This window comes from Cnephaeus nilssonii (genome assembly GCF_951640355.1).
Source record: "Cnephaeus nilssonii genome assembly, chromosome: 7".
Classification (NCBI taxonomy): Eukaryota; Metazoa; Chordata; class Mammalia; order Chiroptera; family Vespertilionidae; genus Cnephaeus; species Cnephaeus nilssonii.
In genome coordinates this window covers 102,050,730-102,078,400 of record NC_137078.1, presented here as the reverse complement: position 1 = coordinate 102,078,400, position 27,671 = coordinate 102,050,730, and the positions used below count along the sequence as shown (strand labels likewise).

Below are 27,671 nucleotides of genomic sequence, written 5' to 3'. Positions count from 1 at the left end.
GCGCGGAGGAGGGAGACCCCGAGCCGGAGGGGGCGGAGGAGGGGGCGCGGGCCGGCGCCCACCGGCTCCCGGGCGCGAGGCGGCGGAGGCGAAGGCGGGATGGCCGCAGCCGCTCGGGGAGCAAAATGGAGACGTTTTCCTGGGCTCGGAACTGCGGTCGCGAAGTGCATTCCCAGCGGGTGCCCCGCGCGGCGGAGGGCGCTCCTGCCCGGCTCGGCAGCCCACGCGGGCCGCCCGGCGCCGGTGCCTCCGGCTGGAGTGACCCCGCCGGGCCGCCGCCGACCGCCGCGCCGCCCGCACCCGCGGCCCCGCCAGGACCCTTCGGCGCCCGTTCGCCGCGAGGCCGGTCGGGGACGGGGCTGCCCCGGCGAGACCGCCCGGCCCGGGTCTTACTTTCTCTTTCGCTGCGTCTCCGCTGAGCCCGGGCTCCGGCGCCCAGCCCGCCGCCTCCGGGTCCTCGCCGCCGGTCTGCCTCCGCCGCGGGCCGGGCGCTCCCGCCGCCTGCACGGCCGCCCGCGCGCCCTCCGAGGACCTCCAGCGTCGGCGCCTTCGGCCCGCGAGGCCCTGGGCCCGGGGCTGCGGCCCAGGAGGCGGGCAGGTGGGGGCGGCGGCGGCGGCGGCGGGCGAGTGCGGCTCCCGCAGCCCTGGCCCAGGCCCGGGTGCAGCGAAGCGGCGAGCGCCGCGCGGAGTGGAGCCCGCGCCTCCCGCTCCCGCCGCCGCCCTCTCCGCCCACCGCCAGCCCCGGCGGAAAGGGAGCCCGGCCCGCGCCCCTTGGGATCGCTGCCCGACCACCGCGCCGCTCAGCCCGGCGTCCTCGGCCCGACCCTGCCGGCCGGCCTCCCCGCACTGGGCCAACCCCGAGCGTGAGCCTGGGGGGCGGACACGCCACCGTTTTGGGAAGAACTTCTGTGCTCCGGGTTCGGAACTGGGCCCAGCGCAGCCGGACGCGGCCGCAGTCCCGGGCGCAGCCCCGTGCCCTGTGGGGCCGCGGGGAAAAGCAGCTCCCGGCTCAGGCCGGAGGCCGGACCCTGCGCGCCCGGTGGGGGCCTCCCGGGAGCGCCTCCCCAGCCAGCCTCCGCCCCCCGTGCTCCTGGCCTCGGCCTCCCCTGGCCTCCCGGGCCTCCCCTGACCTCTGGCCCCTCTTGGTGCGAACAAGGCCTCCATTTCTCTGCCGGCTGGGCTGCCCCAGGGCTCCCTGCCTCCCTGCGGGCCTGGGGGTGCGTGTGTGTGTGCAGTTTCCGGTCTGTGTGTGTGGGGGTACACTGGAGCCCCAGCCTGGCAGCTGGCCGCGGTGGCCACCTTCTCCCGGCCTTCGCTGCAAGCGAGAGGCAGCTGGAAACTTCGCACCGGCCGCCGGTCGGGCCCTCAGCTCTGCCTGCTCCTCCGGCAGGTGGAGAAGGTGCGGCTCAGGCGGCAGGGCCAGCTGTGCTCAGGCCTGGAGAGGTGCCTGGGTGCCCCACCGCCCACAGGAGCCTGGGGCCGAGGCTGGGACCGGACCGGGGAGTGCAGCTCCCTTGCCTCGGGTCCTGGGTGAGGACACGCACCGTGAGCAGGTCCGTCAGGCCCAGGCCCCGCTGGAGCCGGCAGCAGGGCCGGCACCGGGGAACCCTCCCTCTCGGGCCCCATTAGCCGGGTCGCTGCCCCCAACCATCCCCAACAAGGCGGCCCAGGCCCGCCCAGAAAGACGGTCGCCTGCCCGGCGCGGAGCGCAGGAGTCGCTGCGGAGTTTAATGTCAGGGACAGTGCTTCACGCAGATGGGGGCGTCCCTGGGGACCCGACCCCATTACTTGCATCTGAGGCAGGGGCAGCAGCCGTGCCTGCATGGACCCTCCCCTCCAGGCCACCTCCCAGCAGGGGTCAGGGGCTGGGCCTGAGGGGAGAGGTCAAGGTTACCAGGCCTGGTGGTGCCTGCAGCCATGTGCTGAGCAGGGAAGGACGGCCAGGTCAGTGGGTCTGACCCCCTGACACAGAGCTTGGGGGGGCTGCCCGGAGGTGGGACGTGCATCCGTGTTTCCCAGGAAGGACCCCCTTCAAGGGCACCCTCCTGCCAGCCTGCACGCTGGTGGCACCTGGGGGGCCCGCACTGGGGACTCTGAGTGGAGTTTTCCCAGGGCAGAGGCGACGGGCCTGCCTTCAGCTGCTGGGGACCCACCGCGGGCTCAGCCTGCGCCCCGAGGCAGGGGCAGCGCGGGCTCAGGCGGCCCAGGCTCCCTCCCACAGGCCGGCCTTCCGGGCCGCTGGGGAACGGGAGCTGTCCCTGCCCCCCACTTCACCACGCAGTGCCTGACAGCAGCTTTGTTCCCGCCTCTGCTGTGAGCCAGGTGGGCAGGTGGGGGGTCCGCACAGCTGCGGTGCCCTCCTGACCTCTGTGCTTGGGGGGTGGGGAAGGATGGGCCGGAGACGGAGAGACTGTGCCCAGCCAGGGCCTGACCCGCATGGGGGTGACACCCCATGTCTCAGACACCACTTTTCTCAGCTCTGGGGTGCTGTCCTCAGGGTGCCGGCCGCCAACCCCTGGGTGTGCCGGGGGTGCTGCCGCCCCTAGACCAGCACCCTGTGAGTCTCCTGTGTGTGCCAGGGGGGTGTGTGCGGCCGGCTGGGGGGAGCGGGCTGGAGGCTGAGCGCCTCGCCGTTCTGCCGTCTCCCCGTGAAGCAGGCCAGGCCGCGTCTCCAAGGGCCTGCCCTCTCCCCGCTCCGTCTGCCCCGTCCCCACGGCCTCTGCCCTGAGCCGGGACGCAGCCTCCTGTTTGGACGTCGGCAGCCAGTGTCCCAGGAGTGGAGCCGCCAGCCCGCTTCGGGCGAAAGCACAGGACGCGGCGGAGGGGCGGGGGCAGGGCTGGCGGCCAAGGCCAGGTGCCCCGCGGCGCGCAGAAGCCCGAGGGCTCTGATTTCGCCCGGCCGGTGGGTGTGCGGTGGCCCGAGGCCTGCAGGGGAACGGCGGGGCGGCCGAGTCCTGCTCGTGAGGTGACCTGCGGGCGGCCGCCCCCGGGGAGGGCACCTCTGCTTTCCAGGGTCCGGAACACAGCCCTCCGGCCGGCTCCTCCCGCCCCCCGCTTTCCCAGAGCAGCAGGCTGGGCCTCCCCCACCGCAGCCCTGGGCTGCGGAGCGCGGGGCAGGGGACCTGGTCCCCGTTTGCATTCAGAGGCCAGGTGCCGGCGGTGGGGCCCGGGGGGCGGGGGCCTCCCCCACTGGCCCGGGAGTGGGGGGAGGTGAGCCAGCTCTCTGGGCCACGTTGGGCGCGATTAGCCCCCTGTTTTATTCAATTAGGAGGCAATTAGGGAGCCTTGGGGGGCTGGGCTGGTAATTAAGGTGCTGTGTAATTAGAGTTTCAACAAAAATTATCCAGGATTAAAAATCCTTTCAGTGATTTCGTTTAAAAATTTCAAATAGCGCTAAATGCCGTTTATCAGGTTTTGAATCAAACCCTGTAACAAGTCCTGGACGGGCAGTCAGGTCTGGGCGGGAGGAGCTGCCGGGCGCCGTCCGTGAGAGAGAAACTTCTCCGGCTAAGGGACAGGGAGGGGAGCCGAGTGCCTCGCAGCGGGTCCGGGCGGCCAAGGGCTCCGGACGGTGTGGGCCGCCGGGGGCGCGGGGCCTGGGACCGGAGCTGAGCCCCTGGCTTCCGCGGCTCCCGGTTCGCCGCACAAAAAGTTACGGCCAATTACCACGCGGCGGCAGCTTCCTGTCTGCCCGCACCGCGCAGCGGGTTCTCAGCGAGGGCTGCGCAGGGCCCTGGTCCCCTCCCGACCGGTGAGGTCCGTCCCCCCACCCCCCTTTTGACCCTGGCTTGGCCTCCGCAGGGAGGTGGGGGGGGGCGGGCGGGGACCCCATTCTAAGTTGCTTCTCCGACAGTGACCCAGGCTCAGAGAGATGAGGGAACCTCGGAGCGGGAGCCCGGCTGGGTCTAAGTTGGGGCGGTGAGGGGTGGGAGAGGAGGTGCGGAGGTGGGGGCCTGAGGGGGAGGGTGGGGTCAGGCTTCCCAGGGTTGACCCCGCCTCCCTGGGCCGCCTAGCCAGCACAGCTCAGGCAGGTGCCCGGCCCTGTGCGTGGGCTCCACACCTGCCGCTGGGAGCCCTGCCCGTCCCTGCCCACCCCCAGCCGCGAGGGAGCAGGTCAGGGCCCCCTCAGAGGCTCCCATGGCCCATGTGGAAGATGGGACCCCAGCCCCGGGAAGGGTGCAGGGTGGCTGCTGGCACCACTTTTCAGGGTAAGACGTCAAGGCCCAGACGCAGAGAGGTCAAGGAACCCAGGCAGGTCACACAGCAAGTTCAGGCTGCGACGGAGTGTCGCTTAAACGAAGCCCCTGCGCCCGCCCCCCCCCCCCCCCCCGGTTTCTTGTTTAGCTCCCCCACAAACGGCAAAGGGCAGGTGTCTCCGCAGGACGTGTTTCTAATGTGTCGGCGTTCAGCGTTCCCCGGGCCGGTGCTCACCGTGCACCAGGTCGGCTCTCACGTAGAGTGCGGATAAGGCTCCGTGTGCTCGTGGCCTGCACGCCCGGCCTCTGCCCGGCCACTTCCTCCTCCTCCCGGGTCTGGGCCTCTCTCCCTACCCGCCCGCCGGGCTGGCCGGAGCCTGGCCCCCGCCTCCCCGCCGGCCCCCGCTCTGGTGTCCTGTTCCAGGGCAGGTGCAGAACCCCCACGTCGTGTCTTTGCCTAGCAAATGCAGGAGGGGCAGGCCCTGTCTGCTCCCCCTCCCCCCAAACCCTGAGGTTCCTAATCACGGCCCCTCCCCCAGGCCATCAGGGGGAGGTGGGCCTGCCCAGGGCAGGGAGCTGGGGCTGCAGTCCCTGGTCCAGCCTGGACACTCGGCCGATCCTCACGCCGGCACCTCTGTGGACGCCAGGCCCCGGCGGCCTCGCGCGCTCTGCTCCTGTGGCCCAGGCCGCTTCCTGCTCTGACCACACGGCTCTCGGGGCCTCACCATCAGATCCGCTGTGGTCTGGGGGTGCCCGGGCTGCCCGCCTGGCCGGCCTCGCTGAGACTCTGAGGGGCGATGCACGCAGCCCACAGACAGCAGAGCCGCTCGGAGAGGCGTGTTTGTTTAATAGTTAACATTCTGGGCGAAAACGGAGGGCAGGCCGAATCGGGGGAAGGCTTTGCTTATTTTATATCCACTATAACTATTTATGTCCATGAAAATTGGCTTAATTATATCAATGGAATGTTTCTTTTTCAATTCTGTATGCAATTAGTCCATCTTGCCGGCTGCAATTTATTTTAATAAAAAAATAAACCAGTGGTGTGTTCAGTTCCTCGTCCCCTGGGGACAAATGCGATTGGTGTGTTTAATTTCATTAACTACAATGCGGCCTACTGGAAAAATGTATAAAATCAGCTTTATACAGCTTAAACACTGGCATTTGAAACAAATCATTATTGCATTAGCTGTCACACTGGTAATTCTAGAATCTGAGGAAAAAAAATATATTATGGCTGTTTTTATAACCCTTTGCAAATGCACTGTTAACATAATTTATAATCATTTGAAAACATGGCTGGGTCCCGGCGAATATTTTATCTCCTCTCACGGAGGCTCCGGTTATCCGCGCGTTTCACATCCCGCCGCCCGTGCTTCCGACCCGAACCCTCATCCTTCAGGGCGGAGGCGGGAGGCTGCCCGACAGACACAGCCCTGCGGGGCCGGGTCCCCTGTTCATCCCCCTCGGCCCCGCTCCCGCGTCGGACTCTGGGGCAGCGTCAGCCGCGTCTGAGATGCCTACACCCGGGGCCGAGGGGACCGGCAGGCTGGTGCTGCGGCGCCCGAGGCACCCGGCCTCCCCTCCGGCCCTCCGTGGAGGGAGGCTCCGTGAACACGCAGGGCCTGGCCGGGGGCAGAGCCTCCCCGGACGGTGTCCCCCGCCCCAGCCTGGGGCTGAGCAGCCTGCTGAGCGCTGCCACCTCGGCCGCCCTGTCAGAAGCCAGCGCCCGTGGCCCACACCTGCTTCCCGAGCGCCGGGAGGTTCTGCCAGATCCGCCGGGTCAGGGCGCCCACCAGACTGGCCGCGTCTCCGAGGCTGTGCACCTGCCGCCCACACCCGTGGAGCTGCGTGCAGAGGGTGCGCCTGTGTGTGGGCCTGTATGTGTGTGCGTGTGCGTGTGTGTGTGTGTGTGTGTGTGCGTGTGGGGATCAGCTTCACCGCCGAGGCCCTGGCCCGGCCCGTGAGCCAGGAGTGGGGGCCGGCCCCTCGCTCCCCTGGGCATGTGGCTGGAGATGGTTAGCTGGGCCCAGGGAGGGTGCCGGGCAGAGCGCCGTCCGCCTCCGGTTCTGAGATGTGCCCCGAGGAGACAGTTGTGCCGCCCGAGCCCCTGCAGGAGGCCGGCGGCCTCTCCCCGTGGAGGCGGACACGGGGCCCTTCTGCTGTGAGGCCCGGCCTCCGTGCCTCCTGCCTCCGCCCCGGGCAGGCTCCCGGGCGGCTTCTGGGGGCTGACCCCTTGCCCATGCCCACGTCGCGCCCACGGGCATGGCTTGGTCTGAGGCCCGAGGCCAGGGCTGCTGTCTTGCCATGTTGGGGGGGAGGTCCCCCAGTCTCCCAGGGGTTGCCAGGGGGACTCCCACAAATGTCCTTGGTCATTTCTGGCTGAACTGAGGACTGCCCCCTCGCCCTGCCACTTACCTCCCGACGCACCTGCCTGGCTGTGGGGGGACCTGGCTTCTCCTTTGACACGATTTCAAAGTGGGGGCTCCAGGGGGGCACTGGGAGGCTCACTGTTTTGGGGTTTGAAGCCCCTCCTGCTTCTGAGGAGGGCAGCCGGTGGGGCCAGACGGGGGTCCTGGGCCAGGGCTCCCCAGTTCCCTGGCTCGGGGACCAGGCCCTGCAGGCCTGACCTCCACGTGCCCGGGGCGGGTCCTGGGCTCAGGTTTGCCTTCCCTCGGGCGGGCGAGCCGCCGGCGGAGAAGTAAGTGGCTTTGTCTCCGCTCCCACTTTAGAAAGAAGAACAAAGCCCCTCTCCGGGCAAACATCACTGCCGGCCCTCGGGGCCCTGCACGCCCCTGAGCCCCCGCCCGGCCTCAGCTGCCGAGGCACAAGCCCGGGGCACTGCGTTCACTCCGCGCCGGGCTGCCGGGTCCCCGCCGCGGCCACCGGCCGGTGCCTTTGTGGAACCGGGGAGAGGGCGGCACTGGGGAGAAGAATGTGAGCGTGTGCATCGTGAGCGTTCCCCTGCCCACCTCCAGCAGGCATGACCGCGTGGAAGGTTCTGGAGGGTCCCGCATGGTGTGTGTGTGCTGAGTGTTCCTGCCTGGAAGGGGAGGGTCCCGGGGCAGGTGCGGGGGGAGCAGAAGGGCAGGGAGTCCTGCTCCAGGGAGCTCAGGGCATTCGCCGGACTCGCTGCGTCTCCGGACCCAGAAGCCATGCCCTTGGCCTGGCTGGGAACCTGTTTTGTGGTCCCAGCCTCCCGACCTTGACCTTCGTGGGGGCCCTGCAGGGGGGCGCCCACCCCCAGCCCTGCCCAGGCGTCAGCGTCATAGAGCCCAGCCTGCCACCCGCCCGTCTGTGGGGCTCGCTGAGGGCTCCCCGATTCCTGCCGCGTGGCTCACTGGTCCCGAGTTCAGGATTTCAAGCTGGGAGACAGGTGCCCGGTCCGCCCCGGCCCCTCTGCCACGCAGCCAGGTGCCCGTGGTGCCCAAGGCCGGCCTCCCTCCTGCCCTTCCCGGCCCCTCGGCCGCGCCGGGCCCTCCATCCTGCCGTCCGCCGTCTTGGCTTAAACAGCTGTTGGCATCTGCCGACTCCCCCTCATCAGAGGCCCCCCTGTCCCTGCAGGGGTTGGGGGTGTCTGTGGTCGGGGCGGATCCAGTCTACCTGTCCCTCCGTCTCTGCCCCTGGAGTCCAACACGGTGCCCGTGGGCCTGCTCTGTGCAGGGCCCCAAGACCGGGGTGAGGGTGAGGGCAGCGGCAGGGTGCTCGGCCGGGCAATGGGGCGTTCACAGGAAGACGCGGTCACGCCACGGCGCTCTGGGCCGTGGCTCCTCGCTGGCCAGCGGGTGCGGACCCCGGAGGCTGGGCCTCTGTCCAAACTGTTGGGAAGGGGACAAAGCCAGCCCCACCCAGCAGGACCCTCAGCCCCAGCACCTGGGGGACCCCAGCTCTCCCCACCCCCGGCCTGGCCTCTGCAGGTGGAGGGGTCGCCAGACCCTCAGCGTAATTTCCGAAGAGAAAGGCCTGGGTGGGAGGGAGGCTGGAGGGAAGGCGGCGACGCTGGCTTAGCTTCTGCACCTCTCTCTCTCTCTCTCTCTCTCTCTCTCTCTCTCTCTCTCTCTCTGATTTAAATTCAGTGGCTCAAACGCGATCCGAGCCGCCTTCCCCAGCCCCTCTGGCAGGCAGGGCTCGGCCAGCGTTTCGGCCCAGGAGGAAAGTGCCGGGTGGACGCGTGAGGGATGGGACGGAACAAGCCTGGGTGCCCTCCCCAATGACACAGGCTAATCCCACATCTACTCCGGGGTGGCAGCCAGCGCCGAGCGGGAACACGGATTTACAAACCCACTCCCATCGCTCCTCCGGCGGCGGGCCCAGGGCGAGGGCGCACGTTTCAAAGGCTCAGGCATTGCGCCCGCCGGCGTGGCTCCGTGCTTGAGCGTCGACCTATGAACCCGGAGGCCACGGTTGGATTTAGCGTCAGGGCACAGGCCCTGGGTTGCGGGCTCGATTCCTAGTGTGGGGGACGTTGCAGGAGGCAGCCGATCCATGGTTCTCTCTCCTCATTGCTGTTTCTCTCTCTCCCACCCCTTCCTCTCTGACATCAATAAAAAAATAAAATGCCAGACATTGGTATCTGCGCAGTGGGCTTTAGGGCTGCTGCGGAGCATTGAGCATGGACTGAAGATGGGGCTCGCCGAGGCCCCGGGCGGGGGTGGGGGGCACAGAGCTGGTCAGTCCTCGTTTGCCGGCTCCTCCTCTGCGGCCCGGGGTCAGGAGCCCACTCCCTGGCACTGTGCCCTCAGGCGCCGCTCCCTCCCTCTCGAAGGTCCGGAATGAGGCGCTGCCCAGAGGGTCCCGCGTCCCCGAGGGCGTTTCCGCGGTCCTGGGAGAGCGCGATGATCAGCTCCTCGCTGTGCGGGAGGCCGGCATGGCCGCCTGGCTCGGCGCAGACAGTTTCCAGCCCCGCGTGGAGGTGGCTGCGGGTCCCTCCTCGCCCCCTCGCTGCTCGGCCTCTGGCCCTGGCGTCAGGGTGAAACGCAGGGGTGCTGCTCGGAGGAGCCACAGGCTGTGGAGGCCCCAGGGTCCCTCTGGGAAGGGAGCTTCCGACCGGCAGGGCGTCCGCGGCTCGGGAGACCCTGGGCCGCTTTGGGCCGCAGCCCCTCCCGCCACCGGCTCGCCCGCCCCCCCCCCCGCCCCCGGGAATCCTGGCTGTCCCTGCACGTCACCCCAGCTCCCCGTCCCGGGAAAGCCGTGCATTCTCGAGGCGCTTGGAAACCGGGGAGCGTCTCCTGGGCCAGAGCGGATGCTGCTCCGGGGAAACCCGGCCCTTCGCCTGGTCAGTGTGCAGGGATGGTCCTCAGAGGGTGTGCAGGCATGGCCACGCGTGTGCACAGGTTCTGCGTGTCCACACACGTGCAGTGCTCTGTGTTCACATGCATGTGTGCAGGCGTGGGCCTAAGGTCTGAGACCCGCCGTGGGCTTTTTTGTTTTGTCAGTGACGTTGCTGCTTTTTGGCAAAGAGCCCCCCACCCTCGCTGCCCCCCCTCGCTGCCCCCCCTCGCTGCCCCCCCTCGCTGCCCCCCACATCTGCGGCCGCAGCTGCAGCAGCCCCGGCCGGCCCTTCACAGCTGGCTGCGAGGGGAGAAGAGACAAGTTCAAAGGTGGGGAGAGGGCGGCCGCGAGCACTTTCCGCACGTTCATAACCCCTGAAGCAACAGAGACGAGGGGGGCTGTGGGTACCCGGGCCCAGCGCTCACGGCCAGGAACAGGAGGCCTGTGGGGAAAGGACAGCGCTGTGCGGCCAGTGTCGGGTTCCGAGATAATGACATGTCTGTGTGTGAAAATATTAAATTGCAGCCGCGCCTGCGAGTGCCTCTCGGGATGGGCGCTCGGTTCCAGGGGGGCGCAGGCCGGTGACGGACGGAACACACGTGCTGTCGGGCGCGGGCTCGCGCGGCCTCTCCTTGAGCGGACAGCCCCCCCCCCCCGAGGCTGGTGACTTCTCTGTCGCGTCAGCAGGAGAAGCCATCGGGCGGACCCGTATTTCCCTGGAAGTGACTGGACGTGATTTTTAGAATCAGACCCGCGCCGAGACACGGCGGCCTCCTCGCGTCTGCCGGGGGACTGCGCTGGCCAGCCCGCGTGGCCGTGGCACCTGCCTGCCCCCCGCAGCCCAGCCCAAGGCAGACGTCCCACGGCCGGCACCCTCCCCACAGGGCCCGTCGGCGGGCAGAGGCCTGGGGGCCGGGGCCGGGGCTCCTTCCGGCATGTGGAACCTGAGCAGCAAGTTGCCCGGGTGGTGGCGGGTTCCATGGGGCCAGGGGTCCTGCATCTCTGATAAGGGGCCGGGCGAGATGGGGGTCGCGCCCCCCCCCACGTGGACTCTCCCGTGTTCAGGGCTCCCGTGTGAGCGTGTGCAGTGGGGCCGGCTGCAGTGCTCGTGGCTGCCCGTTTGGCCCAGTGTCCTTGGGAACAAAAGCGCTGGGGAAGCCGGGGAAGAAAGAGCGCTCAGAAACCGGGGGGCAGGGAGCCGGCCCGAGGGGGGCTCTCGTTTCACGGCTCGGAATCAGAACCGCAAAGCGCAGGGGCCCCGTCTTAACTTTCTCTCCATCGGAGGTGTTAATCTTACCTTCCAAAGGTTAGATAAAGCCGCTCAGAGCCGCCGTGTGCTATTGAATCTCATCTGCTAATTACGCGGGGATCGCTCGGGCCCAGCGCGGCCTCCCCGCGGTCCCCGCTGGCAGCCGGATAAGGCCTCTCTCTGTGCCGAGTTCTCTCTTTACCCCGGTCTTGGGTTGCCTGCAGTCCTGACAGACTACCCTCGTTCAAAGGGGAGGGGGGCGGGTGGCCACTGCGAGGGCGAGGGTGAGAAGGCTGCCCCTCGGGAGTCCCCCCCCTTGACCCACAGACTCCCGGGGGGGGGGGGCGTGGAAGAATGTGGCCTCGCCGTTTTCTGACAAAGAGCTCCCGCTCCGGATTCAGGGAGGAGTAAGGCTTGGCCTCACCTGTGGGCTGCGGCTGGCGGAGGGGTCCAGGGAAGGGCATTGGGACCTCAGGGGCGCGTCTGGGCCTCCTGGGAAAACGTGACCCCCATGGTGGCTCCCAGCAGGGGGGTGTGACCGCCAGCCAGCGGCACCGGGCCCGGGGGAGGGGAGGCGCCTCGGGGCCGGCGTCACCAGGATGTCCCTCCTCGGGGCCTTTGCCCCTCAGAATCCATCAGAGCAAAACCGAGCAAACCCCGCTTCCTGCCGGCCCGGGGCAGAGGCCTGGGGTGCTGGGGTGCTGGGGCAGGGGCAGGGGCAGGGGCAGGGGCAGGGGCAGAGGCCTGGGGTGCTGGGGCTGGGGCAGGGGCAGGGGCAGGGGCAGGGGCAGGGGCAGAGGCCTGGGGTGCTGGGGCTGGGGCAGGGGCAGAGGCCTGGGGTGCTGGGGCTGGGGCAGGGGCAGAGGCCTGGGGTGCTGGGGCAGGGGCAGGGGCAGGGGCTGGGGCAGGGGCAGGGGCAGGGGCAGGGGCAGGGGCAGGGCCTGGGGCAGGGGCTGGGGCAGAGGCCTGGGGTGCAGGGGCAGGGGCAGGGGCAGGGGCAGGGGCGGGGGCAGAGGCTTGGGGTGCAGGGGCAGGGGCAGGGGCGGGGGCAGGGGCAGGGCGGTCACGGCCCATTCCCAGTGGGGTGAGTGGCGCCATCACCTTAGCCGACCTTGGACCAAACCACAGGGACCTGCCGGCCCCCCTGCCGGCTGAGGGGGTGGGTGCCGGGACGGGAGGCTGTTTCCCGGGCTCCTCTGTCACTGGGCGAAGGGGGAATGCGGCCAAGGAGTGGCGGGGAGCAGGGTGGCAGCCTGGGGCCCCGCCCAAAGGGAGGTTTCTGCCCCCCGAGATCTTCAGGAACAGGCCGGCCTCCTGCAGGTCCCCCCGACAGCATCCCAGGCCTGCTTGTTGGTCAGGGGGACCATGGCTCCCCTCAATCTGGGGTCACCCTTGGCCAAGGCGGAGCCACACAGGACAGCTGCAGAGAAGCAGGGGACCTGGGGGGACTGGACCCCAACCTCGGAGGAGGCTGTGGCTGAGGGTGAGAGGGGTTTAGAGTGGAGATGGGGTCCCCAGGAAGCATCCCTCACCCCGGTCAGGGCTGAGGCTGGGGACACACCAGCCCCTGGGCTCCCCGTGTCGCCTCTGCTGGGTCAGAGAGAGCAGAGGGCTGGCGATGCCACGTGCTCCTTCGTGGGGGACCCACAGCCCGGCCGGCAGCGCGGGGCCTCTCTCCCGCGTGGGGTCCCGTTCCGCCCCTGCTCCCTCCGAGCCTGGGAGCTGGGTCGGGTGCCCTCACCCCGTCGGTCCCGAGGGCAGCCTGGGGGTGGTGGGGACATAAAATGAGATCTGCGTGTTCGGTGGGGCGAGCCTGGGCCCCCATCCGCTGTGGCCCCACTCTCTGTCTCCTCTGCTCCAGGACCGGGCGCTCCCCTGGCCCCAGCCCCCGTTTCCGACCGGCTGGGGGGGGGGGTGGGCTCAGGGAGAGGCCGCGGCCTCGGTGGGAGGTGGCGGCTGGAGGGATTATGCGGGCGAGGCTGTCATTGTGAGCAGCTACTTGGGCTTCTGGAACTTTCTGGAACCTGGCCGAAGCAGATTGGCATGTGAGTGTGTGGCCGACAGGTTTACAAGCTCGTAGGGAAGGACATTGTGCTGAGTGGAGAGCAAGCGGGTCTGAGCGACGTGGGCCCTTCTCCCTCAGGCCTGGCCCTGGGCGCAGGCATCGGGCCCACGTGTGGGGGCGGCGGTTGTCTGGGTGACTGGGCGGGTGCTGTCCATGCAGCACAGGCCCTGGGCTCGGGCTCCTTCTGTCCATCCCGCCCCGCAAGGCCAGCACCTGGGCCAGCCCTGGGGAGGGGCCCTGTCTTTCGGGGTCTCTTGCTCAGGGGACTCGGGGTGCTGGGTGACCGGTCTCCGCGCCTGTGGCTGCCCAGCTGCCGTTGTGAGAGCGTCTCCGATGTCACCCAGGGGACGCCTTAGGGCTTCCAGGGACCTACAGAGTAATGCGGCCTCTGAGGTCAGTTGGATGGATGCATGCACACAGCATGCACACAGCACACACATGGATGCATGCACACAGCACACACATGTAAGGCACATGCACACAAAATGCACGTGTGTGTACACATGTACACACAACCAACACCCACACCATGCACACTCACACAAGTCACACAACAGTGTGTATACATGCAACACATGCGCACAATGTACACACATGTATGTGCACACATGTACATATGTACACAGACACGATGCCGTGAGCCATCTCTGGCTTTAGTCTTGGACTCCTGAGGAGACGGACACGTGGCCCGAGACGAGCCCACGCTGACGGGGGACGGGCCTGGTTCGGGGCTGTCGCTGGGCCTCCGGGTCCCACAGGCTCGAGGAGCGGGAGGAGCGGAGCTGGGAGGGCAGAGTCCACTCGGCCGGGGCTCCCTGCGGGGACCCTGTCCCCCCTCCCTCGTCAGGACGTGGTCCGGGGCCCCGGGTGGCGGCTGTCCCCTGGGTGGGGCAGGCCACGTCTCGGACGGCACAGGCGGGACGGCTGGATCTGGTGTCAGGGACCCAGGGGCAGGGGCACGGGGTCCCGTCTGGCCCTTTCAAAGGGACATTCGATCTGAACCCGGGGGCCGGTAAGGAGACTCCTCGGGCCTGCGGGGGATCAGACGCTCTCGGCGCTCGGAGAGCACTCTGCTGTGTCCTGGCTCTGGCAGGAGGCCCTGCGCGGATTAGCCGCCCCCTGGGAGGCGTGGAATTCCGGGGGCCAGGGGCCACGCCGTATAGAGCTCACGCGGCCTCCGATAACTCGGGCCGCTTTCTGCTCTGGGCTGTCGCCGAAATCTGAGGTGCAGCCGAGCGGAGGCCGCTGGCCCGGGACACCTGAGCAGGAGGCCCGTCCTCTCTGCCCTCGCCCCTGGGGATTCGCGTCCAGGCCGCGCCGGCGGGCCGGTACCGGGGGCTTCGCCGCTGCCGCACACAGGCCGCCGCCCGCTCCAGCCGGCCGTTTGCGGGGGTCCTGCGTGAATCCCGGACGCCGGGCCCCGCGGCACAGGGAGGGCGGGGCAGAGGCTGGCGGCTCCTGGCGCAGTTTGCGAGCTCATGTGGAGCCGGGGGGGCCCTGGGTGGAGGTGCCTCGTGGGCTCTGGGACGCACCCGGACCCTCTGTCCTGCCTGCTGCGTCCCCAACTCATTCCCCCTTTGCCAGCGGACACGGGCACAGCTAGCTGCTCTGGGGGCCGGTGCCCCGGTCCCAGCCCTGACCCTCTAGGATGTAATTCCGGGGGCACCTGAGCACAGACCACACGTATGCAGGTGGCACTGCCGCCTGGAGGGGACAGGGCGTCGGCGGGTCACCCATGGACTCGGAGGACCGGAGGGCGAGGGCCTGCCTGGCTGGGCAGCGTCACCCCGAAGCTCAGGTGAAGCTTTGTCCTCCCAGCAGGGCCCGGAGGACCACGGGTTGTGGGGTCCAGCTCTGAGCTCAGTGCCCAGCCGCGCTGGGTCGGGGAGGCGAGGAAGACCTGGTCCGGCCAGAAGCTGGACGGCCCCTTCGGCAGGCGGGTGCGTCCTGACCCCGATCCGGTGGGGCGTCGGCACTCCGGTCTGACTGAGCCGCCGGGTTGGCTGGCGGTGGGCGGTCGGCGCCTCCGGGGCTCCGAGGCTGCCTGTGCCCGGCCACAAGCCGCGGGTCTGGGCGTGGCCTCGGCCAGTGGGGCCTCCACGGGCGCCGTCGAGCGTCACGGTGTCCTGGGCGCCAGGCAGCCCTCTGCCCCTGTGCCCCTTCCCCTGTGCTCACCCCCAGTCGCTTCCTCTCAGGGGGTCGGGTGGGGAAACCGAGGCACGCTCAGGGCGTGCCGGTGCACCCGGGACCCGGGAGTCTTCAGACCCTGGACGCTGCCTCCTGGCCAGGTGCACACACAGGCCCTCCGAGCCAGGGCGTCGCCTGGAGTCACTGCTTGGCCAAGGGTGCCTTGCACTTCCTGTCCCGGATGGAGGGGCCGCCCCGACAGGCCGTCTCCCCGCCGCCCACCTCTGCCCCGCCGCACCCTGAGTGGGAACCGCGAGCCCGCCTGCCGGCCTGGCTTCCCCTGCCGCCCGCTCCCGCCCCGCCGCCCTGCACGGGCACCGGGGCCTGTTGGGGGCAGGAGGGCCTGTTGGGGCCCCGGGGGCTCGTGTCCCCGAGCCGTGGCAGCGTCGACCGGCTCCCGTGGGCGCTGGGCCCAGCGGCAGAGCGAACCCTCTGTCGGGGGGAGCCCCGTCTCGGCCCCCGGCCCGCCCCCGCCAACTTCAGGTGACGATCCAGCTCCCGCTGGGAGCTTCCTTTCGGAGAGGACAGCGGGTCTGGGCTTACCCTGGCGCTTGCCCTCTTGCCCTCGTGACGGATGATGCTAATGGGACAAGGGACCTGCAGCAAGGTGCTGGCGCCGGGAGACCTGGGACCGGGCGGCCACCTGCGCCTCTGGGAGGGAGGCAGCGAGCCAGGGGCTCCGCCACCCCAGCACGGTGCCCGCCGCCCCGGCACGAGGGGGACAGAAAGGAAAGCCGGAAAAAGGCAGAGTCCCAGGGCCGGACTCACCCTGCGAGTGTGCAGCCAGGCCTGGAGCCGGCCCCGGGGGCTGCGCCCCTCCCTCGCAGGGGAGGGGGCGAGGGGAGGTTTGCTCCCCCGGAGGCCTTACACGGTGCGGCCTTGGGCCCCCCCCCCCCCCCACACGCCCCGCGGCTGCAGCCGAGGCCGGGTGTCTTCGGGCTGCGGAGATGGAGCCTCTAACCCACGGCAGAAAGAGACCCCGTGATCCCGGCTCCTGCCCGGCCCACATCAGGGCCCAGAAGCCGGGGTACCGCCCACGCTCCCCCCTCGGGGCCAGGGGCCCTGCAGGGAACCGCTGTCCACATCGGGGTCAGGTCCGGGGTCCTTCCTTGTCCTTCACAGGCACCTCAACCCCAAAGGAGGAACTTGCCCTCCTGGGGTTGGTGGGCGGGAGTCTGAGATCCCAGGAACAGATTTAAACCAGCGCTGAATTTTTTTTTTCTTTTGCAAAGCAATTCTTATCGAGAGCGCCCCGCGCCCCGCCCCCGGACCCATAAATCCGCGATTTCCAGACCATCAACCCCGAGGCCGGCAGCTGCCGCCGCGCTCCCCGCAGAGGCGGTTCTGACCGCGTGCCTTTGCCCACAGTTCCCTCCTTCACTTTTTTTTTTTTCCAACAACCTTGAGATGCCTTTGGACAAATCTCAGGCTGTTGACAAATCAATTTTCCGGGAAGGGAAACGCGTTTCTGTTGGTGGCACCGGGGCGGCCTCCCGCGTGCGGCGAGGGGAGATTAGACTGAATTTCGCGGCGTGCTGCGCCTGCTCGGCCCCCCGCCACGTCCCTGCGCTTTGGCCCTCATGCCACATTCTTTGTGCCTCGTAATGTTGTTTCTCTCACCTCCTCACGCCAGCCGGCAGCGTGGCTCAGATTTATGAGGCTAAATGTCTAACAGCATCGCCCATTTTCTCCTTCTCGCGGCTTCCCAGCCTCCGACCTCGGCCGCGGCTCCCCGTGCAGCTGCAGCAGGAGAGGCCTGTGGCCGGGAACCCTCCCGGGAGGAGAGGAGGCGGGGCCGGCAGTCAGGGAGCCGGGCCTGGGCCCCGGGGAGACCCATCCAGAAACAATTACCCCCTCCCGCGGCCCCCCCACGTGAGCTTTGAGTAGACTCTCAGCTGGACCCTGGGTTGGGGTGGGAGCGAGCGGGGGCACGAGGTGCATTTACAGAACACCCGCCCACATCCCCCACTCCTCCCGGGGGGGGGGGGGGCTGAGGGACCGCACAGGCTGGCCGCACCGAGAATAGACCCATCGGGTGCCGCCAGCATCGCCTCTGCCTGGGGGAGGCGTGCCTGCGTGCGTGGGCCCCGCCGTTGTTTCTGCCCCGCGGCCCGCACAGCGGCACCTGGCCGAGAGCTCACCGCTCTCTGAGAGGCGGGGGGCCCCTGGGCCTCCCCGTGCTGCCCTGGCCCCTGGGGACCAGTCACCTAGTGGGAGCCCACGGGGGTCTGAGCGCTCGCTTCAGGCAGCCGACGGCGGGAGCCCTCTGGCGCCGCGGCCTGTCCCTGCTCCTGTGCAGGGACAAGAAAACGTCCCAGGCCGTGAAGCGCAGGTTGTCCAACTGGCCTTTCCATAGGACGGAGTTTGCTCATAGGAACAGGTGCCCCCGCAGACACCCTCTCCGGGTGCCCTTGCACCCCGAGTGGCTTGTTCCCAGGGAGCTGTCGCTGCAGAGGAAATCCGGGGGGCCGCATGTCTGCACCTGCACATCCTCCTTTCACTGTGTCTCCTCGGACCTTTGTCCCCCAAACCCCAGGCTCTTCCCATGGGCGGCTCTTCTGATTTTAGTGAAATAGGAACACCTGCCTGTTGACTTGCCATGCCGTCCGAGTGACTGTGACCCAGGCTTAAACCACTCCACCCACCATCATCCACCATCATCCACCATCATCCACCATCATCCACCATCATCCACCATCATCTACCATCATCCACCCATCATCCACCATCATCCACCATCATCCACCATCATCCACCCATCATCCACCCATCATCCATCATCCACCATCATCCACCATCATCCACCCATCATCCATCATCCACCATCATCCACCATCATCCACCATCATCCACCATCATCCACCATCATCCACCATCATCTACCATCATCCACCATCATCCACCATCATCCACCATCATCCACCATCATCCACCCATCATCTACCCATCATCCATCATCCACCATCATCCACCATCATCCACCCATCATCCACCCATCATCCATCATCCACCATCATCCACCATCATCCACCCATCATCCATCATCCACCATCATCCACCATCATCCACCATCATCCACCATCATCCACCATCATCCACCATCATCTACCATCATCCACCATCATCCACCATCATCCACCATCATCCACCCATCATCCACCCATCATCCATCCACACGCCCATCCATCATCCATCATCCATACACCCATTCAACCATCCATCCACCATCCATCCATTATCCATCCACCCATCATCCACCCATCATCCACCCATCATCCATCCACACGCTCATCCATCATCCATCATCCATCCATCATCCATCCACCCATCCATCTACCCATCCATCCATCCATCCATCATCCATCCATCATCCATCCATCTATCCATCCATCCACCATCCATCCATCATCCATCCATCCATCCATCCATCCACCATCCATCCATCCATCCATCCACCATCCATCCATCCATCCATCCACCATCCATCCATCCATCCATCCGTCCATCCATCATCCACCCACCTTTCCATCATTTTTAGTGTCTGTCACAGGACACCCATCCTGTCTCTTCCAAATTTGGTTCTGAGATGCTCTGTCCTGGCTCCATGTGCTCGTGGGCAAACAGGACAAGAAAGACAGAAACAGCCCACAGATTGAAGCCCAGGGTTCAGGATGGAGGGGCTGCCCCTGCGTGTGGCACAGTCAGACCACCTGGGATCAAACCCCGGCTCTGCCACCTCCCGTGGGGAAATCAGGGTCCCATCCCACCGGACCTGCGCGGGAACTGACAGCAGAAAGAGGATGCGTGTTCCGGCCTCTAGGAGGCCACCTGAAGATGTCACGGTCACGGAGGGGCCATCAGGATCCAGACTGCCCAGGGGTGGTGCGCGGGGCCGTGGCCACCAGGTCCTCAGGAGCTGCCCGTCTAGATGGAGGCCACCTGGGGACCTGGCCTCGCGCCTGCCCAGGACCTAACGGGCTCAGGGAGCGGTGGGCCAATGGGGAGACGAGGAATGAGGCCCCCCAGTGTGAGCCCCAAAGCAGAGGGCGCTGCCTGCACCCCAGGGTCTCACCACCACTGACACACCCTGAACCCTTCCCCGTCACCCGTGCCCGCAGCCTTTGGGCTTCATGGTGGCCCCAGCACCCAGGGCCACGTTGGGTCCCAGGACAGGGCTCTTTGGCCACTGGCCCAGGGACAGCCAGGGAGCGTGGGTGAGCATGCGGGGACCCGGTTCAGGAACTCTGCATTTTCTATGAAATGTGCCTTTTATTTTAAAAAGCTCCTCCTGACCAGGCTGGCAGGGACATCCTCAGCTCCCGCCCGGGCCCAGGCCAGCCCGGGGCCAGGGGCAGGGCCCAGGCCAGCCTGGGGTCAGGGGCAGGACCCAGGTCAGGGGTCAGGGGCAGGGCCCAGGCCAGGGGTCAGGGTCAGGGTCCTGTCAAATCTCGGGGCAAATGTGAACTCCCGCCTGGACAGTAGCCGAGTAGTGGCCGGTGTACTCAGGCTCCAGCGTGCAGGGCAGGGTCAGGGGTTGGGGTCTGGCCCGGGCACCCCCAGTACGCCCCAGCTGAGAGCAGGTGGGACAAGGAAGGAGGTCTGGTGAATTCCCCGAGCGCTGAGGGAATGTCGGGCCGCCCCGGGCGTGTGGACTTCTGTGATTCTGTGGTCAGGCCGCCGGCTGCAGGAAGTGCCAAGCAGAAGTGGTGCCTCTGACCAGTGACCTTGGTCTGGGAAAGCAGGGCCTCGGCCAGTGTGGTCTGTGGCTGTGGGTGACCTAGAAACCGGCAGTGAGCCTCGGGGGGGGGGGGGGGCGCCAGGGCCAGGAGCCACGGGCCCCTGGGTGGGGGAGGGGGTGGCGGCGCTGAGAGGGCGGCCTGGGTCGGTGAGGGGCAGGGCAGTGCCCCCTGAGGTGCCCCTGACTTTCTGCTTCCCGGCGTCCTAAGCGTCTCCGGGCGGCTGTGGGCTTCTCCGATGGAGCGACTTAGAATAAATCCTCATCAAGTGAAGGGTGGGCTCCCCACCCACCCCACCCACCCCACCCACCCCCGTCTCAGGACCAGAGTCCACGGGTCGGAGGGCAGTTTGGGCAGCTGCGAGCAGCGTGGCGGGAAGGCGGAGCCCCTCGCCGGCTCAGCTCTGGGCCGGGGCCTGCGGAGAGCGGCTGTCACTTCCACTGGGCCCTGGTGATGGTGACGGGAGGTGACTTTCACGCCGGTGACCAGGAGGGCATTCCGCTTTCGGCGTGACCAGCCTGGCTTAGTGGAAAGCACCGGCCCCCTGAGCTTGCTGGGGGGAGGGGCTGGGGAGCACCTTTGCGCGGTGCACAGCCGGTGGCTCAGGTTCCTGCTGGGGTGGGCGGGGGGGGGCGGGCGGCCAGGAAGCTCTGGCTCCTGCTGTCCCTGCTGGGCCTTGCCCGGTGCTGCCCTGTGGGGAGCCCCCGGGATGAGCGGGGTCCCCTGGGAGAACCCGGGGGCCGGGAGGGGCCGGGGCTGCGGGTGCGCGGGCTGGGGGGGACTTAGGGTGGCACAGGACGTTTGCTGTGGGTGCGATAAGGCCAGGACGGGGTGCTGCTGGAGACTCGGGCCTCGGGGTCCTTCTGCCACTCCGGCCCCTGCCCGTCCCCACCTGGCCGTGTGCGAGGGGCCGTCCTGGTGCCTCTGCCGCGCCCGCCACCGGGGAGGCGGGGGCCGGGCTCCCAGCCTCATCCCCGCTGGTGCGGCTGGAGTGCGGGGCGCGGCGGGGCGGGGGTCAGGGCCGCCTGCCTGTCCCCTCCGCGAGGAGTGACGAGGCTGCCAGGGTCCCGTGGCCTGGGCACCCCGCTGTCAGGAGGCGTCCCGCTGGGAGACACCGGGCTCACCCTCTGGGGTTTGCGGAGAGAGAGTGATGGAGGGTCGGGTGTTTATAGCACTTTGGGGTGCTGCGAAGTGTGTAGGCCGTGCCTCAGTTTCCTCATCACGGACGCAGGGTGCAGGGGTTAGCCTTCCAGGCCGAGAGAACCCCACGTCCCCGGCGGGCGGGAAGGACAGGCAGGAGGACCCCGAGGCTGGGGAACATCCTGGTTAGTTCTGGGAAATGCGGTGAGGCCGTGTGGCTGGCCGGGGGCTTCAGGGGGCAGGGGGCGGGGGCGGGGGCGGAGGCCCAGGTCCCCCAGCCTCTGCGGGGAGGTGGCCCTGGGACCCGCCTGCGCCTGACACCGTGGTTCTGGGTGAGCACCTGTGGGCTTCGCACAAGCCGGGCTCGGCCTCCTTGTCCCGGCAGCCCCGGGGGCCCGGTGCCCACTGGAGACCGCCGGCCCCGCGGGTGCTGGGGGCCGCCTTGGCTGGGCTGGCGAGTGGGGCCAGCGCAGGGGCGTCTCCGAGGCGCCAGGGGTGACTCCCGGGAGTGCACCCGTCAGACAGGGTGTGCTCGGGGGCGCTGGGGTCTGGGGCTGCTACCGACCGTTCCCACTCCACCGCCCACGGCTCAGAGGCGAGGTCCCCTCCCCGGGGAGAGGGGCTTCCCGACCGGGACTGTGTCGGCGTGGAGCCCACTCAGGGGGACGTCCCCTCCCTCCCCTGCTGTCTCGCTGCTGCACCCCCAGCCCCCGACCCCCAGGCTCGTGTCTTCCTCTTGTCTCCCACCCTGCGGGGTTCCCCAGCCTCTGGCCCGGGCCTGGCCCTGGCGAAGATGGACCTGCGTGGGGAGGAATGAGGTCACAGGAGGAGGCGTGTGCTCACAGGAGGGGGTCTGCTTTTAGAACCCGCACCTCAGGCCGAGGCCAGAGCCACCTCCCAGCCCCTCGGCGCCTCTTCCTCTTTCACCAGCTCGGCCCCCTCCCCGCCAGCCGCTCCGCGGGCCAAGCCGCCTTCACACCCAGAGCCTCGTGGGAGGCGCGCACGGGGCCCCGGGCTGGGAGCCGGGCAGCTTCGCGGGGACAGCGGGTTGCCTGGAGCAGGGCGGTGAGTAGGCGTCCTCCAGGGGCACGGCTGGCTGTGCCGCAGGCTCCCCGCGTCCTCGGTTTCCCCACGCGGCCCGTCCTCGCAGCTCCACGCCGGGTCGCTGGGCCCTTCTCCTCCGCCTCCTCCCACTGGCCCCTCGCTCCCTCCCTCGTGTCCCTGGGGTGTGGGTGCCCCTGGGGACCGTGAGGCCCACGGGGTCAGAGATGCACCCCCCCTTTCTGGGTGAGGAGGACCCAGCCGTTCAGAGAAGCTGCCGACGCTGCCGAGGTCATGAGGAAGGTCAAGGGGAGAGGGGCCGGGCCTCTGGACGAGCCGCAGGGCGAGGTTTGGCTCTGCCGGCCAAGGTTGGGCTCCGGTGGCCCTCCGCTGGCTGTGTGACCTCGGGCAGTTTCCTGACCTCTCTGGGCCTCTGTCCGCAGCTGCAGGGTGGGGTGAGGGTGCGCACCCAGCGGGAGGCCGAGGACCTGGTACGTCCCCCTCAACCTCACAATAATAATAACTCCTCACCGTGAGCGGCAGGCCTGCATCTCAGCACCCTGCTGTCTGAAGATTCCCTAAGGGCCACACCCAGACACCCCAGCTGGGATGGGGGCACCCCGAGTCGAGCTGAAGTCCCCTGGGCCCCCACCAAACCCCGTTCTGGCCGGGAGGGCGGGGTGTGCCAGGCCCGGAGGGGAGCCGGGTCTCGGGGAGCAGAGAGCTTCCCCTGCGCCAGGCCCACGCCCCAGCTTTCCGGCGGGCCTGGCGCTCGGGGCTGCGGGACGCTGTGCCCAGCCGCTCACCGAGGGCCCGGCCGGCGCGGGGCCAGCACCTTCATCTCTGGGATGGGGCCAGAGCCCCGGTCTGGAGCCCCGCCGAGCACCGAGGGGTCAGAATGGCGGGGTGGGTGTTGGGACACTGACGGGCAAGGTGCTTGGGGCACCGGGCTGACCCGCCCCCAGGCCGCCAGGGGAAGGGTTAGGGTTAGGGTGCGGCAGGAACCCCCTCGGTGGCCGGGCTCTTCCTGGCGTCTTGCTTGGCACGGGGTCCCCAGTGTCCTGGGCGGAGGGGCTGGTGCTGGGCGGGGTCCGTGCCAGCCCCTCAGCCTGCCCTGCTCTCGGGGAGTTTGGGGAGGCTCTGAGTACCCCCCGAGCATCACAGAGAGGTGCTCCCCGAACCCCAGACCTGCTGGGGCCTTCCCTTGTCGCCGGGGCACACACACCAGGTCCCTTTGGCACGTGGGGACGCGTTCTCTCCTGCCTCCGGGGCGCCGCCGGCAGCAGGCCTGGCAGCGGGGGGGGGGGGGGGGGGGTGTTTGGGCGGTTCAGAGGGAGAAGGTGCCCGCCGCTCTCCGGGCAGGAGGGAGGGCAGCCAGGAAGCTGCGGGCAGCTGAGGGGCGCCTCCCCCCCACCTCCTTCCCGCCCAGCGGCCGATGCCCGGGCTCGGGGCAGGCGCCCCTTGGCACACAGCGCCGCTCCCCTGGAGGGCAGACCAGGTGCCCACACCTGGGAGGGGCCTTGCTGGGGGAGGCTGGTTGGGCAGGGAGGCTGCGGGGGAGGGGGTGTCCTGAGTCCCATGGGGCCTGGGGCGCCCGTGCCCTCAGCTCTGTCCTCTGAGGGCGCAGACCCTGCCCAGCGCTGCCTGAGTGTCTCCATGTTGGCCGAGGTCTCCTCCGGGCATCCTGGGCGGGAGGAGGGCATCGGGGTCCCTCCCTCCCTTCCCTGTGTCGGGAGGGCGTCGGTCCGCAGGGCCGCCACGGCGGGCTAGCCCCGGGCAGGACGGCGTTTCCCCATCCCGCCAAGAATGTGGACGAGAGCACCCCTCCGCACCAGCCCCGCCCTCCTGGCCCCAGTTCCCCCCATTAGCCACCATTTGGGGTGCAGGCAGAGAGAGGCCCCTCTGCTCCCCGCTGCCCGCCCACTCCGGGACTGTCCTGCATTTAAGGGCTGTGGAGCGAGGCCTCCTGGGTGGGGGTGCCCGGCAATGGCGGCACGCACCCCCTGGCCCGACGCCTCCTCGCCTCCCGTCGTCGCCTGATGAACTAGCCAGCTGCTTGGCTGGCATCTGTGGGCGCTCCCCGGGTGCCAGGCGTGAGCCAGGGGCCCCCTTGATGGGAAAGACCGGCGAGGCCCTGCCCCCCGGCCTGAGGCTGAGGGTCGGGCTCCGGGGGAGGCACAGCCGGTTCTGCGGGGCGTGGCAGGCAGTCCAGGCGGCCTGGGGGTCCTTCAACACCTCCCTCCACCTCCCTCCTCGGCGTGACATCTTCAGTCACAACCAGTATCATCCGCCGTACCCTTCCTTCCCTCGTTCCTTTAATTTCACAACCGCTGACCCTTCCAAAGAGGGAACGCCCATCTCCCCTGAAACGCACCCTCACAGGCGGCACCCCCCCCCCCCCCCCCGCAGCCCGACTGCTTCTCCGCTTTAGACAGCACCTCCCCACAGGCCCCCGCGGGCGGGGCGGGCGGGACGCAGGGCCAACGGGGCTCCGTGCGGCTTCCCCCCTGCTCCGTCCTGACGACTGATGCCGTCTATGGTTCGGGCCCCGGCAGGGCCGGCGACAGCCCACCCCAAAGTCCCGGCCAGCGAACGCGCCCTCAGAGGGCTGTGCAGGGCCACGCGTGTCCGGAGCTCTCCAGCTAACTTCCCCGCGTGGCACAAGGCGGAAAAGAGGTCACGTGTGGCGTGTGAGCCAGGGCGGAGCCCCGCCTGCGTTAGCCAGCTCTGCGGCACGGCGTGGCGAGGGGCTCCCGCCAGCGGCCCAGGCCTGCCTACGGGACTGTGACGGGGGGGGGGGGGGGTGTCACTTGGGGGGATAATTAAAGCAGACGACAACCAGCTGCTTTTGCTGCTGCTTCAAATTCTCTGCCTGGTGCCCCCGCCCCCCCCCCCAGGCCAGGCCACTCCCCCGCTCTGGCCGGGTGGTGGGCAGGGAGGGACGCATGTCCAGCAGGTGACGCGGGCTGAGTGGGAGCATCCCGTGCGCGCTGGGTGGGCCACGGCGGGAGTGGTGGTGGGTGCGGGTGACTGAGCCCCGGACCTGCTCTGCGTGGCCAGGCCGTTGGGGGGACAGGTGGGTCTGGACCAGCCCGTCTGGAAGGAGGCCACGGGGAAGCCGGGGGGGGGGGGGGGCGGAGGGCAGGGCGGAGGAGAAGGTCCGGGTGGCCCTCCAGAGCCGGGTTCTGGAAGACACCTGGGCTTGCTGGGTGTGTGGGCTGGTGCTGGGGACCCGGGTCAGGTGATGGGCGGGGAGAGCCGGGCCCTGGGCGGCGGGAGACCCGTGTGTGGGCGCCAGCCCTGGGTGGGGCTCGAGCAGGGGGTGGGTAAGACCCGGGAAGCACCTGCTCTCCCTGTGCGGCCGCCAGCAAAACCCTGGGGTCCACGGCGCCCCGCAGACCCGCACCGACCTGCGCGCTGGGGACCCGCACAGGGGCCTCCGGCCGGCATCCCGCAGCCGGAGGAGAGACGCGGCAGCTCTCTGGGGCGGCCCTGAGTCCCGCTGCCGCCTGAGCCTTTGACAGTGACCTTGTCACGTTCCCGCGAGGGAGGGAGACGCCGCAGCCTGCGCTGTGCGGGCGCCTGTCGCTCAGCCGGAGGGAGCGAGGGAGGCCTTGGCTGGCTGCGTCCGGGACCTGCCTGGGCTTGGGGTTGTGGGGGGACTGGAGGGATACACGAGGCCTTGCCCTCGGCCGGCGCCGGCCGGAAGGGGAGCTGCCACACGTGGGCCCCCCGCTGAACTGGAGCCCCCCAGGAGGGACGGATGGGGGCTGGGCCCCGGAGGGAGGAGCCCTCAGGGTGACCTCTGTCACTGGGCCACGTGCTGACATCCTGGCCTGGGCCTCCCGGCGCAGGGGGAGCAGCGGCCGAGGCCCTTTAGCGTCGGGGACCTGTGTCCCGCCGGGGAGGGGGCGTCCTGAGCTGGGCGGGCTGCCCGGTCCCGGGGGACGTGGTCGGAGCGGAAGGCTGGGCGCTGCCCGGCCTGGTCGGGGCCTGTGGGCGCTGGTGGGGGGACAGAGGTTGTGCAGGAATGACCTCGCTTTCTCTCCTCCTCCTCCCCTCCCCCCCTGCCCCCCCCCCCCCCCCCCCCCGCCCCGGGCCTGACGGACGCGCAAACACTCTTCCGCGAGAGATAGTGGCTTCCATCCAAGGCTCCCGCTAATCAGCAGCCATCGTGGGAAAGGCCCGGGATGAGGGCCGGAGGCTGCGCATTGTCTGGGGGAGATTAAAGCGCGGGCGGCATTGTCTGGGCAGCGGATAAACCTTCCCGCTGTCACTCAGACGCCGCACTAAATCCCCCGCGTCCCGAAGGGGCTTATCTGCCGAACGGGCCGCACCGCGGCGAGCAGCCTTTGGGAGAGGCCGTCCCGGGCGCCTTCCGAGCGGGAGCACCTGGGAGGGACCCGGTGGCGACCCCGTGGGCCCCTAGGACGTGGGACGCGCATGTCACGGCCGAGAGCCTGCGGGCGTCCCTGGCAGAGCCGTCCGGGGGAGGGGCCCAGGAGGGCTCGAACTTGGCCGGGTCAGAGGGCCAGGGTCAGGGGCCAGGTCAGAGGGCGAGCCGGGGCAGGAGGGGCAGTGGGCGTCCTCGGGCAGGTTGAGGCTGAGCTGGGATTGACCCGGGGGATCGGAACCGTCTGCTCCAAGACCCCGCTTCCTCTGGTTGGACAGACGCGGGGCGGCGGGGAGCCGGGGCTGGGACGTGGTCCCCGAGGCAGGTGCCATGTGCCCGGCACAGCCCTTTGCCGCCGCCTTCACCTGCGGCCGGAGGGCGGGCCCCGGGGTTTCCCAGCACGTGAGCCACGGGCTCCTTTCTCCTGACGCTCATGCAGGAGCCTCGTCGAAGCAGCAGCTGGTTTGGGGAGGAGCCGGCGCCCCTGCCCGGGACCCCAGAGCCCCGGGGACCCGCAGGAGTCCCGACAGACGCCCGTTGTGTAGACGGAGAGCAGAGCGCAGGGGAGCGTGTCCGGCCGCCCAGGAGCCAGTGGCGGACACCGGGGCGCGCTGTGCGCAGCGGGGAGCCTGGCTGAGTGTGGGTCAGCCCGAGCCGGTCCCAGCCCACCAGCAGCCGGAGCGCTGCTCCCAGATGGGCCCTGAGTCACATGACCCGCCCGTGGTCGGGCCGTTTGGGGAAGTGGTTGCTGTGCTGGGAACGCATTGCTTCTGCAGACCCTCCCTGCTCGCACCCGGAGCCGGCGGCTGAGCGTGTGTGTGTGTGTGTGTGTGTGTGTGAGTGTGTGTGAGTGTGTGTGAGTGTGTGTGAGTGTGTGTGAGTGTGTTTGTGTGTGCGAGTGTGTGTGTGAGTGTGTGTGAGTGTGTTTGTGTGTGCGAGTGTGTGTGTGCAACTGTGTGAGTGTATGTGTGAGTGCATGTGTGAGTGTGTGTGTGAGCGAGTGTGTGTGTGAGTGTGTGTGTGAGAGTGTGTGTGTATGAGTGTGTGTGTGTGAGTGTGTGTGTGTGAGTGAGTGTATGTGTGTGTGAGTGAGTGTGTGTGTGTGAGTGAATGTATGTGTGTGTGAGTGAGTGTATGTGTGTGTATGAGTGTGAGTGTGTGTCTGTGAGTGTGTGTGTGAGTGAGTGTGTGTGTGTGTGTGTGAGTGAGTGTATGTGTGTGTGTGTGAGTGTGAGTGTGTGTGTGTCAGTGTGAGTGTGTGTGTGCGCGCGCAGTGGGGACGGATTCAGGCTCATCCCCGTTGGGGGCTGGGAAGGTCCAACACGCATCCCTGACCCTGTGAACTCGGGGTGCAGCCTGGGCAGGGCCAGGAGAGACGGGTGCTCCGGCCGCT

General features: G+C 68.7%; 1 protein-coding gene across 4 annotated transcripts in view; it reads left to right on the top strand.

Annotated features, from left to right (window-relative positions):
* The window catches only part of PRDM16 (PR/SET domain 16), a 278,461-nt gene that overhangs the window by 670 nt on the left and 250,120 nt on the right, over positions 1–27,671 (top strand). The window lies entirely within an intron of this gene.